This window comes from Narcine bancroftii, chromosome 3 (genome assembly GCF_036971445.1).
Source record: "Narcine bancroftii isolate sNarBan1 chromosome 3, sNarBan1.hap1, whole genome shotgun sequence".
Taxonomy (NCBI): Eukaryota; Metazoa; Chordata; class Chondrichthyes; order Torpediniformes; family Narcinidae; genus Narcine; species Narcine bancroftii.
The window spans coordinates 353,118,602-353,131,010 of record NC_091471.1 but is presented as its reverse complement, the minus strand read 5'-3'; positions in this window follow the sequence as shown (position 1 = coordinate 353,131,010).

Here is a 12,409-nt window from a genome sequence, read left to right as displayed (position 1 = left end):
AAGGAGCCTATCAAAGAAAGCCAACTCTTGGTCAGTGTAACAATGTTGATCTATATAAACAGAAGAGACTGGACGATAGGAGTCAGTCTTGGGAAATAGTTCACCGAGAAGGTGACCAATGAACTAACGACTGAACCAGAGCTCTGTTAAGCTTTATTCTTGTGCTATGTAATAAACATTGTAAAACCGAATACTTTCTCCTATCACTTCATTCAACAAGGAAGCTGGAGTCAGCCGACACATAGACCAAATTGAGGGTAGGGTAAAGCCAGAGTCCGACAGTTAGGTGCACTTTTAGGTGATTAATTGTTAGATATGCTTTTACTGTGCAGGTTTTCAGGTGAATCTTGCAGTCATTCTGACATAGAGCACAGATTGATGCTGAATCCGATTTTGCCCTGGTGTGGGACTGGGCAGTTTTAGTTGTCAGCTTGAGTATTCTTCTTCCTCCCAGCTAACTTCCCTAAACATCTTGCATGCATCTCATGAGTTGCCTGTTACAGGGTATATTATATTTTATATATTAATATGTCTTTAAAAGAGATAGATAGATTGTGGGGTTTTAGTGTGTCTTCTTCTTTGGCTTGGCTTCGCGGACGAAGATTTATGGAGGGGGTAAAAAGTCCACGTCAGCTGCAGGCTCGTTTGTGGCTGACAAGTCCGATGCGGGACAGGCAGACACGATTGCAGCAGTTGCAAGGGAAAATTGGTTGGTTGGGGTTGGGTGTTGGGTTTTTCCTCCTTTGCCTTTTGTCAGTGAGGTGGGCTCTGCGGTCTTCTTCAAAGGAGGTTGCTGCCCGCCAAACTGTGAGGCGCCAAGATGCACGGTTTGAGGCGTTATCAGCCCACTGGCGGTGGTCAATGTGGCAGGCACCAAGAGATTTCTTTAGGCAGTCCTTGTACCTTTTCTTTGGTGCACCTCTGTCACGGTGGCCAGTGGAGAGCTCGCCATATAATACGATCTTGGGAAGGCGATGGTCCTCCATTCTGGAGACGTGACCCATCCAGCGCAGCTGGATCTTCATAAGCGTGGACTCGATGCTGTCGACCTCTGCCATCTCGAGTACTTCGACGTTAGGGGTGTAAGCGCTCCAATGGATGTTGAGGATGGAGCGGAGACAACGCTGGTGGAAGCGTTCTAGGAGCCGTAGGTGGTGCCGGTAGAGGACCCATGATTCGGAGCCGAACAGGAGTGTGGGTATGACAACGGCTCTGTATACGCTTATCTTTGTGAGGTTTTTCAGTTGGTTGTTTTTCCAGACTCTTTTGTGTAGTCTTCCAAAGGCGCTATTTGCCTTGGCGAGTCTGTTGTCTATCTCATTGTCGATCCTTGCATCTGATGAAATGGTGCAGCCGAGATAGGTAAACTGGTTGACCGTTTTGAGTTTTGTGTGCCCGATGGAGATGTGGGGGGGCTGGTAGTCATGGTGGGGAGCTGGCTGATGGAGGACCTCAGTTTTCTTCAGGCTGACTTCCAGGCCAAACATTTTGGCAGTTTCCGCAAAGCAGGACGTCAAGCGCTGAAGAGCTGGCTCTGAATGGGCAACTAAAGCGGCATCATCTGCAAAGAGTAGTTCACGGACAAGTTTCTCTTGTGTCTTGGTGTGAGCTTGCAGGTGCCTCAGATTGAAGAGACTGCCATCCGTGCGGTACCGGATGTAAACAGCGTCTTCATTGTTGGGGTCTTTCATGGCTTGGTTCAGCATCATGCTGAAGAAAATTGAAAAGAGGGTTGGTGCCAGAACACAGCCATGCTTCACGCCATTGTTAATGGAGAAGGGTTCAGAGAGCTCATTGCTGTATCTGACCCGACCTTGTTGGTTTTCGTGCAGTTGGATAATCATGTTGAGGAACTTTGGGGGACATCCGATGCGCTCTAGTATTTGCCAAAGCCCTTTCCTGCTCACGGTGTCGAAGGCTTTGGTGAGGTCAACAAAGGTGATGTAGAGTCCTTTGTTTTGTTCTCTGCACTTTTCTTGGAGCTGTCTGAGGGCAAAGACCATGTCAGTGGTTCCTCTGTTTGCGCGAAAGCCGCACTGTGATTCTGGGAGAATATTCTCGGCGACACTAGGTATTATTCTATTTAGTAGAATCCTAGCGAAGATTTTGCCTGCAATGGAGAGCAACGTGATTCCCCTGTAGTTTGAGCAGTCTGATTTCTCGCCTTTGTTTTTGTACAGGGTGATGATGGTGGCATCACGAAGATCCTGAGGCAGTTTACCTTGGTCCCAACAAAGCTTGAAAAACTCATGCAGTTTGGCATGCAGAGTTTTGCCGCCAGCCTTCCAGACTTCTGGGGGGATTCCATCCATACCTGCTGCTTTGCCACTTTTCAGTTGTTCGATTGCCTTATATGTCTCATCCAGGGTGGGAACCTCATCCAGCTCTAGCCTTAGGGGCTGTTGAGGGAGCTGGAGCAGGGCGGAATCTTGGACTGAGCGGTTGGCACTGAAAAGAGATTGGAAGTGTTCTGACCATCGGTTGAGGATGGAGATCTTGTCGCTGAGGAGGACTTTGCCGTCTGAGCTGCGCAGCGGGCTTTGGACTTGGGGTGAGGGGCCGTACACAGCCTTTAGAGCCTCGTAGAAACCCCTGAAGTCGCCAATGTCCGCGCTGAGCTGTGTTCGTTTGGCGAGGCTAGTCCACCACTCATTTTGGATCTCCCGGAGTTTGCGCTGAAGATGGCTGCATGCGCAACGGAAGGCTTGTTTCTTCTCTGGACAGGACGGCTTTGTAAGGTGAGCCTGGTGGGCAGCTCGCTTCTTTGCCAGCAGCTCCTGGATTTCCTGGCTGTTTTCGTCAAACCAGTCCTTGTTTTTCCTGGAGGAGAAGCCCAGTACCTCTTCAGTGGATTGCAGTATGGTAGTCTTCAACTGATCCCAGAGGGTTTCAGGGGACGGGTCCGTGAGGCGGGTTGCAACGTCGAGCTTTGCTTTGAGGTTTGCCTGGAAGTTTCCTCTCGCTTCGTCTGACTGCAGTTTTCCAACATTGAACCTCTTTCTGGGGGCTTTATTGTTCCTGGGCTTTGGCTTGAAGTGAAGGTTGAGCTTGCAGCGAACCAGCCGGTGGTCAGTGTGGCATTCCGCGCTAGGCATGACCCTGGTCACCAAAAAAGACGTCTCATTTAAAATGCAGGAACTTTGCTGAAAGAGAGACTTCATGTCCACAGTGACTTTACAGAAACATTGAAGAATGCCTATGGAGACTTCACAAGTAGGTGTTAATTGGACTGATGCTGTGGAATAATGGACTAATGTTTTGAAAACAACATATCTGTCTGGTTGCAGTTTGCTGTTCTAAAAGGGGTCATGTGGTTTTGCAAACAGAGAGAGAGAAAAGACCAAACAGGCTTTCTCTGAGAGAGAGCGAGAACCCCATTTTGAAGATGGGTTGTGAGTTCTGAGTTCAGCCTGTTGAAAACCCTTGTAGTCCTTAGAAGAGGAAATGGCCGGCTGGAGCGTTTCTCCTGAAATAAGGGAAACAAGAGGAACTCTGTGGTGACCTGGAAGAAGAGGTTATCAGTTGGAAAACCCATGATGGGGCAAGTTTCTTTGGCAAGACACTGAAGTACTGATCATGGGAAATCAGTTTGCGTGTGTCCAACGAGCAACAAATCTCTCTGAAACCAACAAGAATCTTCCTGAGCAGTAACCTTTAAGCACTAGAGCCTGGTGAAGATTCTATGCACGGTATAAGAATTGCCTGATACCGGTGAACTTGGAGGAGTGAGAAGTGAGATTGGACTGTGAATCAAAGAACTTTCCTGAACAATAAACACACACATTACATACACGTGCACCTAGAATTAGAAGGGGGTTAATAGTAATAAGTTAAAGTTTGATCCTGTTTTTATGTTTAAAGAAAATTAAAAGCAACTTTTGTTTCAGTAACCATTTGTCTTGGTGAATTTCTATTGCTGCTGGGTTGTGGGGTCCTTGGAACTCGTAACATACCGTATGTGCCATTGTATAGGATGATCCAAAACTTAACATTTTCACCTTAAAATTGAAAGTCATTCTATACAAAAAGTCTAAAATTCTTCCCTTGATATAGTGTTAACACGCCTGCTGGCTCCGACACAATCTCGTGCATGCCCCATTAGTTATTTGCGAAGTCTCAGCGCTCCTCCGCGGTGTACATCTGCTCTGTTCATCAGCTGTCAGCTCTGCACAGGCTTTAAACAGCTGACTACAGGAGCCGAGTGGTTTATTTTTAAATATCCAAATAAAATTTAAACCTTTAAATGATCATTTATTATTAAAATATTGTGATTTTCTTTTAAGAGCATCCACTGGTCAGTGGTAAGTGCCAGATTTTGGGGGAGTAGTCTTATTCAAAGGATATTGCTCAAAACCAACTTTTTAGGTGAAATATTCCAGGGTCGTCCAATACATGGTTCTTTCTGGAGTGTATTGACTGATTTAGAATAAATGAGCATGTTCTGAAATTTATTCAGATATAAAAATGCTTTGCTAACATTGCCAAATATTGTTCACGTCTACCAGACCTGGATCCCAAAAAGAAGCCCCTGGGGGAGTCACGTGATGGAGTAGTGGCCGGACGGTGAACTCCAGCCCTCTCCAGAAAAGTCAGAAAAAACAAAGGAAAACACAAAGGCACAAAAATAAAAATTAAAGTAAAGTGAGTATAAAGGTGGAAAGAAGATGGCGACGAAAAAAGAAAAATCGAAACCAACGGTAAGAAGAGAGGAAGAGAAGACAACGGAAGAAGAAGGAGAAGGCCTTACCTGTTCGAAGAGGCCTGCGGTGGAGAGAGAAACCCGCTCCCTCAGGTCGGTAGAAAGTGGACTACAAAAATGGCTCGCTGAGCCGAGTAAAAGTGCGCAACCGCGCATGCAAAAAAACACACCGACGGGAGGGGTGACCAGCTGGGGAGTCGATCTCCACAGCCGGCAATGACAGCTGCAGAACAGCTGCAGCAAGAGGAGAACATAGAAGACAACGAAAACATGAAAGAAGAGAAGAAAAGGACAACAAAGAAACAACAGATGGCCAACCCAGAGGAAGAAGAAGAGGAAGAGGAAGAGTACAGTGAGATAGAAGAAGAAGGGAAAGGCAAAGGATATACTTTCTCTTATTAAAGAATACATGGATTCATTTAAAGAATGGCAAGTGCAAGAATTTAGTGATTTAAGAAGAAGAATAAACAGTACAGAAGAGAAAGTGAATAAAATAGATATGACCTTATCAGAAATGGGAAAAAGAATGGACAAGGTGGAAGAACGAGAAGCAGCAGTAGAAATGGAGGAAGAGGACTTAAAAAAGAAATTAGAGGAATCTAATAAAAAAGTTAAAGAGACACAAGAGCTGTTAGCTCAGAAAATAGATATAATGGAAAATTATAACAGAAGAAATAACATAAAGATAGTGGGCCTTAAGGAAGATGAAGAAGGCAAGAATATGAGAGAGTTTATAAAAGATTGGATCCCTAGGATCCTAGGATGTCCAGAACTACAGCAAGAAATGGAAATAGGGCACATAGAGCATTGGCCTTTAAACCACAACCACAACAAAAGCCAAGATCTATTTTAGTAAAATTCCTAAGATATACTACAAGAGAAAAGGTACTGGAGAAAACAATGGAGAAAGTAAGAGAGGTCAACAAGCCACTGGAGTACAAAGGGCGAAAAATCTTCATTTATCCAGATATAAGTTTTGAACTCCTGAAGAAGAGAAAGGAGTTCAATACAGCAAAGGCGATTTTATGGAAGAAAGGGTATAAATTTATACTAAAGCATCCAGCGGTATTGAAAATATTTATTCCAGGGCAGCAAAACAGACTATTCTCGGATCCAGAGGAAGCACGAAAATTTGCAGAACAATTACAAAATAGACTGAGAGATGAAGATGTGTAACGAGAGTACAAAAGACTGCGAACTAAAAAGACACATAAGTTTTGAACTCCTGAAGAAGAGGAAGGAGTTCAATACAGCGAAAACGATCTTATGGAAAAAAACTATTCTCAGATCCAGAGGAAGCAAGGAAATTTGCAGAACAACTACAAAACAAACAGAGAGATGAAGACATGTAATAAGAGTAAAAATGACCACGATTTATATGTATGTGGGTAAAGAGGTATATGTGTGTATATGTATAGTGTGCATACATGAATGTATCCGTATTTTGAGGAAAATATAGAGAGTATAGGCAAGAATTAATAAGGGAAGGAAATGGAATAGAGGGAATAAGGAGGGAATTAAAAGAGTGACCTTTGTTACATATGAAAAGTGAAATCTTTTTTGGGGGGGGGCTGGGTGGGGAGGAGTTACGGTCACTGCAAAATCAGCTGACGCTTGCGAGTGAATTCGCAAATCCAAACGGAGAGGGGAGATGTGGTTGTCCGACAAGGGATAAAGGACAACTCAGGAGGGGAAGGGGAGATTGGGGCTAAAGAAGTTTTAAATAGGAGAATAAGGAAAATGTTTGATGTTTTAGGAATGTTGACTTATAAAGGGTTCAAAACAAGAAAACAGAAATGGATAAGAAGGAAAGGTAATGATGGAGAAACGGAAAGGGAAGATAAACAAAGTATAAAATGGCTACGTTGAACTATATGACTTTAAATATTAATGGAATACATAACCAAATTAAAAGGAAGAAACTGCTAAATTTACTGAAAAAAGAAAAAATTGATATAGCATTTGTGCAAGAAACACATTTAACTGAATTGGAGCACAAGAAATTAAAGAGAGATTGGGTAGGACACGTAACAGCAGCATCGTATAATTCAAAAGCAAGAGGAGTAGCTATATTAATTAGTAAAAATGTGCCATTTAAAATAGAAGAGGAAATAATAGATCCAGCAGGAGATATGTAATGATAAAATGTCAGATATATTCGGAGTTTTGGAATCTACTCAATGTATATTCACCTAACGAAGAAGATCAAAAGTTTATGCAAGATATCTTTTTGAAGATAGCAGATACGCAAGGGAACATATTAATAGGAGGGGATTTCAACCTGAATTTGGATTCAAATATGGACAAAACTGGGGAAAAAATTAACAGAAAGAACAAAGTAACCAAATTTATAATTAAATCGATGGAAGAAATGCAACTTTTGGATATATGGAGGAAACAACACCCAAAGGAAAAGGAATATTCATATTACTCGGCTAGACATAAAACATACTCAAGAATAGACCTATTTTTGTTATCAGCTCGTATGCAAGATAGAGTAAGACAAACAGAATATAAAGCTAGAATACTATCGGACCATTCACCCTTAATATTGACAGTAAAGTTAGAGGACATCCCTCCAAGAATGTATACATGGAGATTAAACCCCATGTTACTTAAAAGGCAGGATTTTAGAGAATTTATTGAAAGACAAATTAAAATGTATTTTGAAATAAATACGAAATCAGTGAAAGATAAGTTTATACTATGGGATGCAATGAAAGCATTCATTAGAGGGCAAATAATAAGTTATGTAACCAAGATGAAGAAGGACTATAATCAGGAAACAGAGCAGTTGGAAAGGGAAATAGTAAATATAGAAAAAGAATTAGCGATGAAGGAAGATACAACTAAAAGAAGATAATTGGCAGATAAAAAAATAAAATATGAAACACTACAAACATATAAGGTGGAGAAGAATATAATGAAGACAAAACAGAAATATTATGAACTAGCTGAAAAAACGCACAAAATCCTAGCATGGCAGCTTAAGAAAGAACAAGCTAAGAAAATGGTATTGGCATCAAGGAAAAAAGACAAACAAATTACATATAATCCAAAAGAAATTAAGGAAAACTTTAGAGAATTCTATGAACAATTATACCGAACTGAAAACGAAGGGAAAGAAGTGAAAATAGATGAATTTCTAACTAAAATTGAACTACCAAAACTACAAATAGAGGAACAAAATAAATTAACAGAGCCATTTGGAATACTAGAAATACAAGAGATAATAAAAAAATTACCAAATAATAAGACACCAGGAGAGGATGGATTCCCAATAGAATTCTATAAAACATTTAAAGACTTATTAATTCCGCCCCTCCTGGAAATAATCAACCAGATTGATAAAACACAAAGCTTACCAGATTCATGTAAAACAGCAATAATTTACAGTAATACTAAAGCAAGGGAAAGATCCACGCACACCAGCGTCATATAGACCAATATCTTTACTTAACACAGATTATAAGATAATAGCTAAACTATTAGCAAACAGATTAGCAGAGTATGTACCGAAAATGGTAAATCTAGACCAAACTGGATTTATCAAAAAAAGACGGACAACAGACAATATTTGTAAATTTATTAACTTAATTCATGCAGTAGAAGGGAATAAAGCACCAACAGTAGCAGTTGCTTTAGACGCAGAGAAGGCCTTTGACAGAGTAGAATGGAATTATTTGTTCAAAGTATTGCAAAAATTCAGTTTACCGGAGTATATTAATTGGATTAAAGCATTATATAAGGGACCATTAGTGAAATTGACAGTAAATGGACATGTATCAAAGCAATTTAACTTAAGCAGGTCAACACGGCAGGGATGCCCACTATCACCTTTATTGTTTGCGTTAGCTATAGAACCACTAGCAGAATTGATAAGAACAGAAAATAATATAAAAGGGATAAAAATAAAAGACAAGGAATATAAAATCAGTTTATTTGCGGATGATGTTATAGTATACTTAACAGAACCAGAACTATCAATAAAAGAATTATATAAAAAATTGAAGGAATATGGAGAAGTGTCGGGTTACAAGATTAACGTAAATAAAAATGAAGCAATGCCTATGAATAATGCGGATTTCTCAAAATTTAAGAAGGAATCACCATTCAGATGGCAAGTGCAAGCAATAAGATACCTAGGTATACAAATAAATAAAAACCTCGGCCAACTATATAAACTCAATTATTATCCACTAATGAAAAAATTACAGGACGATTTAGAGCATTGGAAAGATTTACCACTAACACTAATAGGAAGGATAAACTGTATTAAAATGAACATTTTTCAAAGGATATTATACCTATTTCAGGCATTGCCAATACACCTGACAGAGAAATTCTTCAAGGAGTTAAAGAAAATAATAAGGAAATTTTTATGGAAAGGGGGGAAACCGAGGATAGCACTAGATAAATTAACAGAATGGTATAAAAAAGGAGGCTTACAACTGCCAAACTTTAAAAATTATTATAGAGCCGCACAATTAAGATACCTATCAGATTTTTATCAAACAAGGGAAAAGCCAGATTGGACCAGATTAGAATTAGATAAAATAGGGGAAAAGATACCTGAACACATATTATATAAATGGGATGAAAAATTGGTACAACATAGAAGTTCTCCAGTATTACAAATAGGGGAAAAGATACCTGAACACATATTATATAAATGGGATGAAAAATTGGTACAACATAGAAGTTCTCCAGTATTACATCATCTACTCAATATTTGGAAGAAGATTCATGTAGAAAGAAATAAAACAAATTATCAATTACCAAAACTAATATTGACGCAAAACAAGTTACTCCCTTTTACAATAGATAACCTTTCCTTTAGAGAATGGGAGAAAAAAGGGATTAAAAGAATAGAAAATTGTTTTTCAGGAAATAGATTATTATCCTTTGAACAAATGAAAGATAAATACAATATAACTCAAGATACAGCGCTGGCATATTACCAATTGAGATCCTACTTGAAGGACAAATTAGGAAGCAGTCTGAGTTTACCAGAGGGAAGTAACTTTGAATATGTGATTACAGATACAATGATAATCAAAAGATTTATAACAAATATGTATATTAAACTGCAAGAAAAGGAGAATGAGGAAACAAATGGTAAAACTAAACAAAAATGGGAACAAGATTTAAATATAAAGATAAAAAAGGAAACATGGGAGAAGTTATGCTCTGGAACGATGAGAAATACAATAAATACGAGGTTACGTATGATACAATATAACTGGATACACAGGCTATACATTACACCTCAAAAGTTAAATAAATGGGACCCAACAGTATCTGATAGATGTTTTTGATGTAAAAAAGAAATGGGAACAACAATTCATGGAATCTGGACATGTGAGAAAGTAGAAAAATTTTGGGAAGATCTAAATCAGATATTAAATAAAATAACAGAAAACAATATACCAAAGAATCCAGAGATCTTCCTCCTAAGTAACATAAAAAACAAAGAACTTGGAATTGATTTGGATGATGCACAAAAAAGATTTGTTAAGATAGCTCTAGCCATAGCAAAAAAATGTATTATGTCAACCTGGAAATTGGAAGATAATTTGAAAATACAACAATGGTATATAGAAATGAATAAATGTATTCCATTAGAAAAAAATAACATATAGTTTAAGAAATAATATTGAAATATTTGAACAAATATGGGAGCCTTACATGAAACACAATAGCGAAAACCTACCGGGGACAATCTACCTAAGTTAACGGAAGGAAAAGGAAATGAAAAGAATGGACTCAGTGAAATTTCTGGCGTATTTTTATTGAATGACAACATTGTCTGACTGGTTTAATGTATCCTAGATTTTGAACCTTAAATGGACGGGAGGGGGGAGGTAGGGAGGGTGGGATGGGAGGAGGGAGGGGGGGGAGAAAAATGGCACTGTATATGTGTGAAAAGGAAAAAGTGTGTATCATGGTTAATGTGATTTATGGTGTGAAAAATAAAAAATTCAAAAAAAAGTTTGAGGAGATTCAGTATGTTACCAAAGATTTATAGATTTCTGCAGGTGTACCATGGAGAGCATTCTGACTGGTTGCATCACTGTCTGGACTGGAGGTCCCAATGCTCAGGACAAGAAAATACTGCAGAGAGTTGTGAACTTGGCCAGTGCCATCACAGGCACCGATCTTCAATCCATCGAGGTCTACAAGAGGCAGAGTCTTAAGAGAGCAGCCTATCAGACCCTCAACACCCAGGCCATGGCCCTCTTCTCACTGCTACCATCAGGAAGGAGGTACAGGAGCCTGAAGACGAGCACCCAACAGAATAAAACAACTTCTTTGCCTCTGCTGTGAGCTTTCTGAATGAACAATGAACCAGACACTATCTTTCTCCTTTTTTGCACTAATTTATTTATAAAAATGTAATTTATAGCAATTTTGCCCCTTTAATAATGCTTCAGCAAAAATTCTGTTCCTGATTCATCTGGTCAAAAACACAAATTCAACATACAGAGGCAAGAAATTTTTGACCCAATGAATTAGTCAACGTTTCCAGTCAGACGATGACAAATTTTAACCTGACACAGCCCCACAGGTAGAAAAAATAGATCAGCTGCAATAGGATGAATTGAAGAGCAACGGAATATAACAGCGGAGATATGATATTAAGGCTTTATAAGGAGTTTTGGGCTCTTTTAAGAAAGGATGTGCTGGCATTAGAGAGGATTCAGAGGAGGTTCACAAGGATGATTCAGGGAATGAAAGGTTTTACATCATGAGGAGTGTTTGACAGCTCTTGGCCTGTATTCGTCGGAATTTAGGAGAATGGATTTACTAAACATTTCAAATATAGAAAGGCATGGACAGAGTAATATAGAAAGGATGTTATCTCAGCCCATGAGTCCATGCTGCCCAATTTACACCCCCGGTATGTTTTGAATGGTGGGAGAAAACTGGAGTCTCCGGGTAAAACCCATACAGACACGAGGAGAACGTACAAACTCCTTACAGATGGTGCAGGATCTGAACCCCTGTCCCGATCACTGGTGCTGTAAAGGCTACGTGAACCATGCTTTTCCCCCCCCAGCTCTGTGTTTTTCTCTCTCTCTTCCCTCTTTCCCCCGTCTCTATTCACAGCCAAAATCAATTCTTAATTTATCTCTTATCATATCCTATTAACATGTTTTGTTGGTCTGGACTCCTCCCCCTCCAATTCTTCAGTCTTTATTTAGATGCCTTCCTGTTTTTTGCTTATGCCTTGAAGAAGGTCTCAGGCCTGAAACATCGGTAACATAACTTTGCCTCCTATGGACCCTGCGAGACCGGCTGAGTTCCTCCAGTATTTCTGTGGGATTTTACTACTCTCTCAGCATCTGCAGACTTTTGTGTTTCATAAAGTTGCACGACACTGTCTCCCTGTTATGGATCTTCTGGCCAAGGGATACACATTAACAGGAGAAGTTTGGGGCAACAACCTCTGGTTACAATTGAGGGACGGGAGCATGACATGTTATCCCCAAAACAACCCTGGCTTGCCCTTTGTCCTCGCTCATTCATGCCCACCTCTGCAACTTGAGACCAATCTATTTTCTCTCTTTTCCTGTACTGCTTGATGGGGCTTTAATCTGAACCATTAACTCTTGTTTTTCTCTCCTCCATCTGCTACTTTCTTCCTATTTTCCTTGGTTCTGATGAATGACGAAACACCAACTCCGTTTCTCCACAGAAGCATTCCTG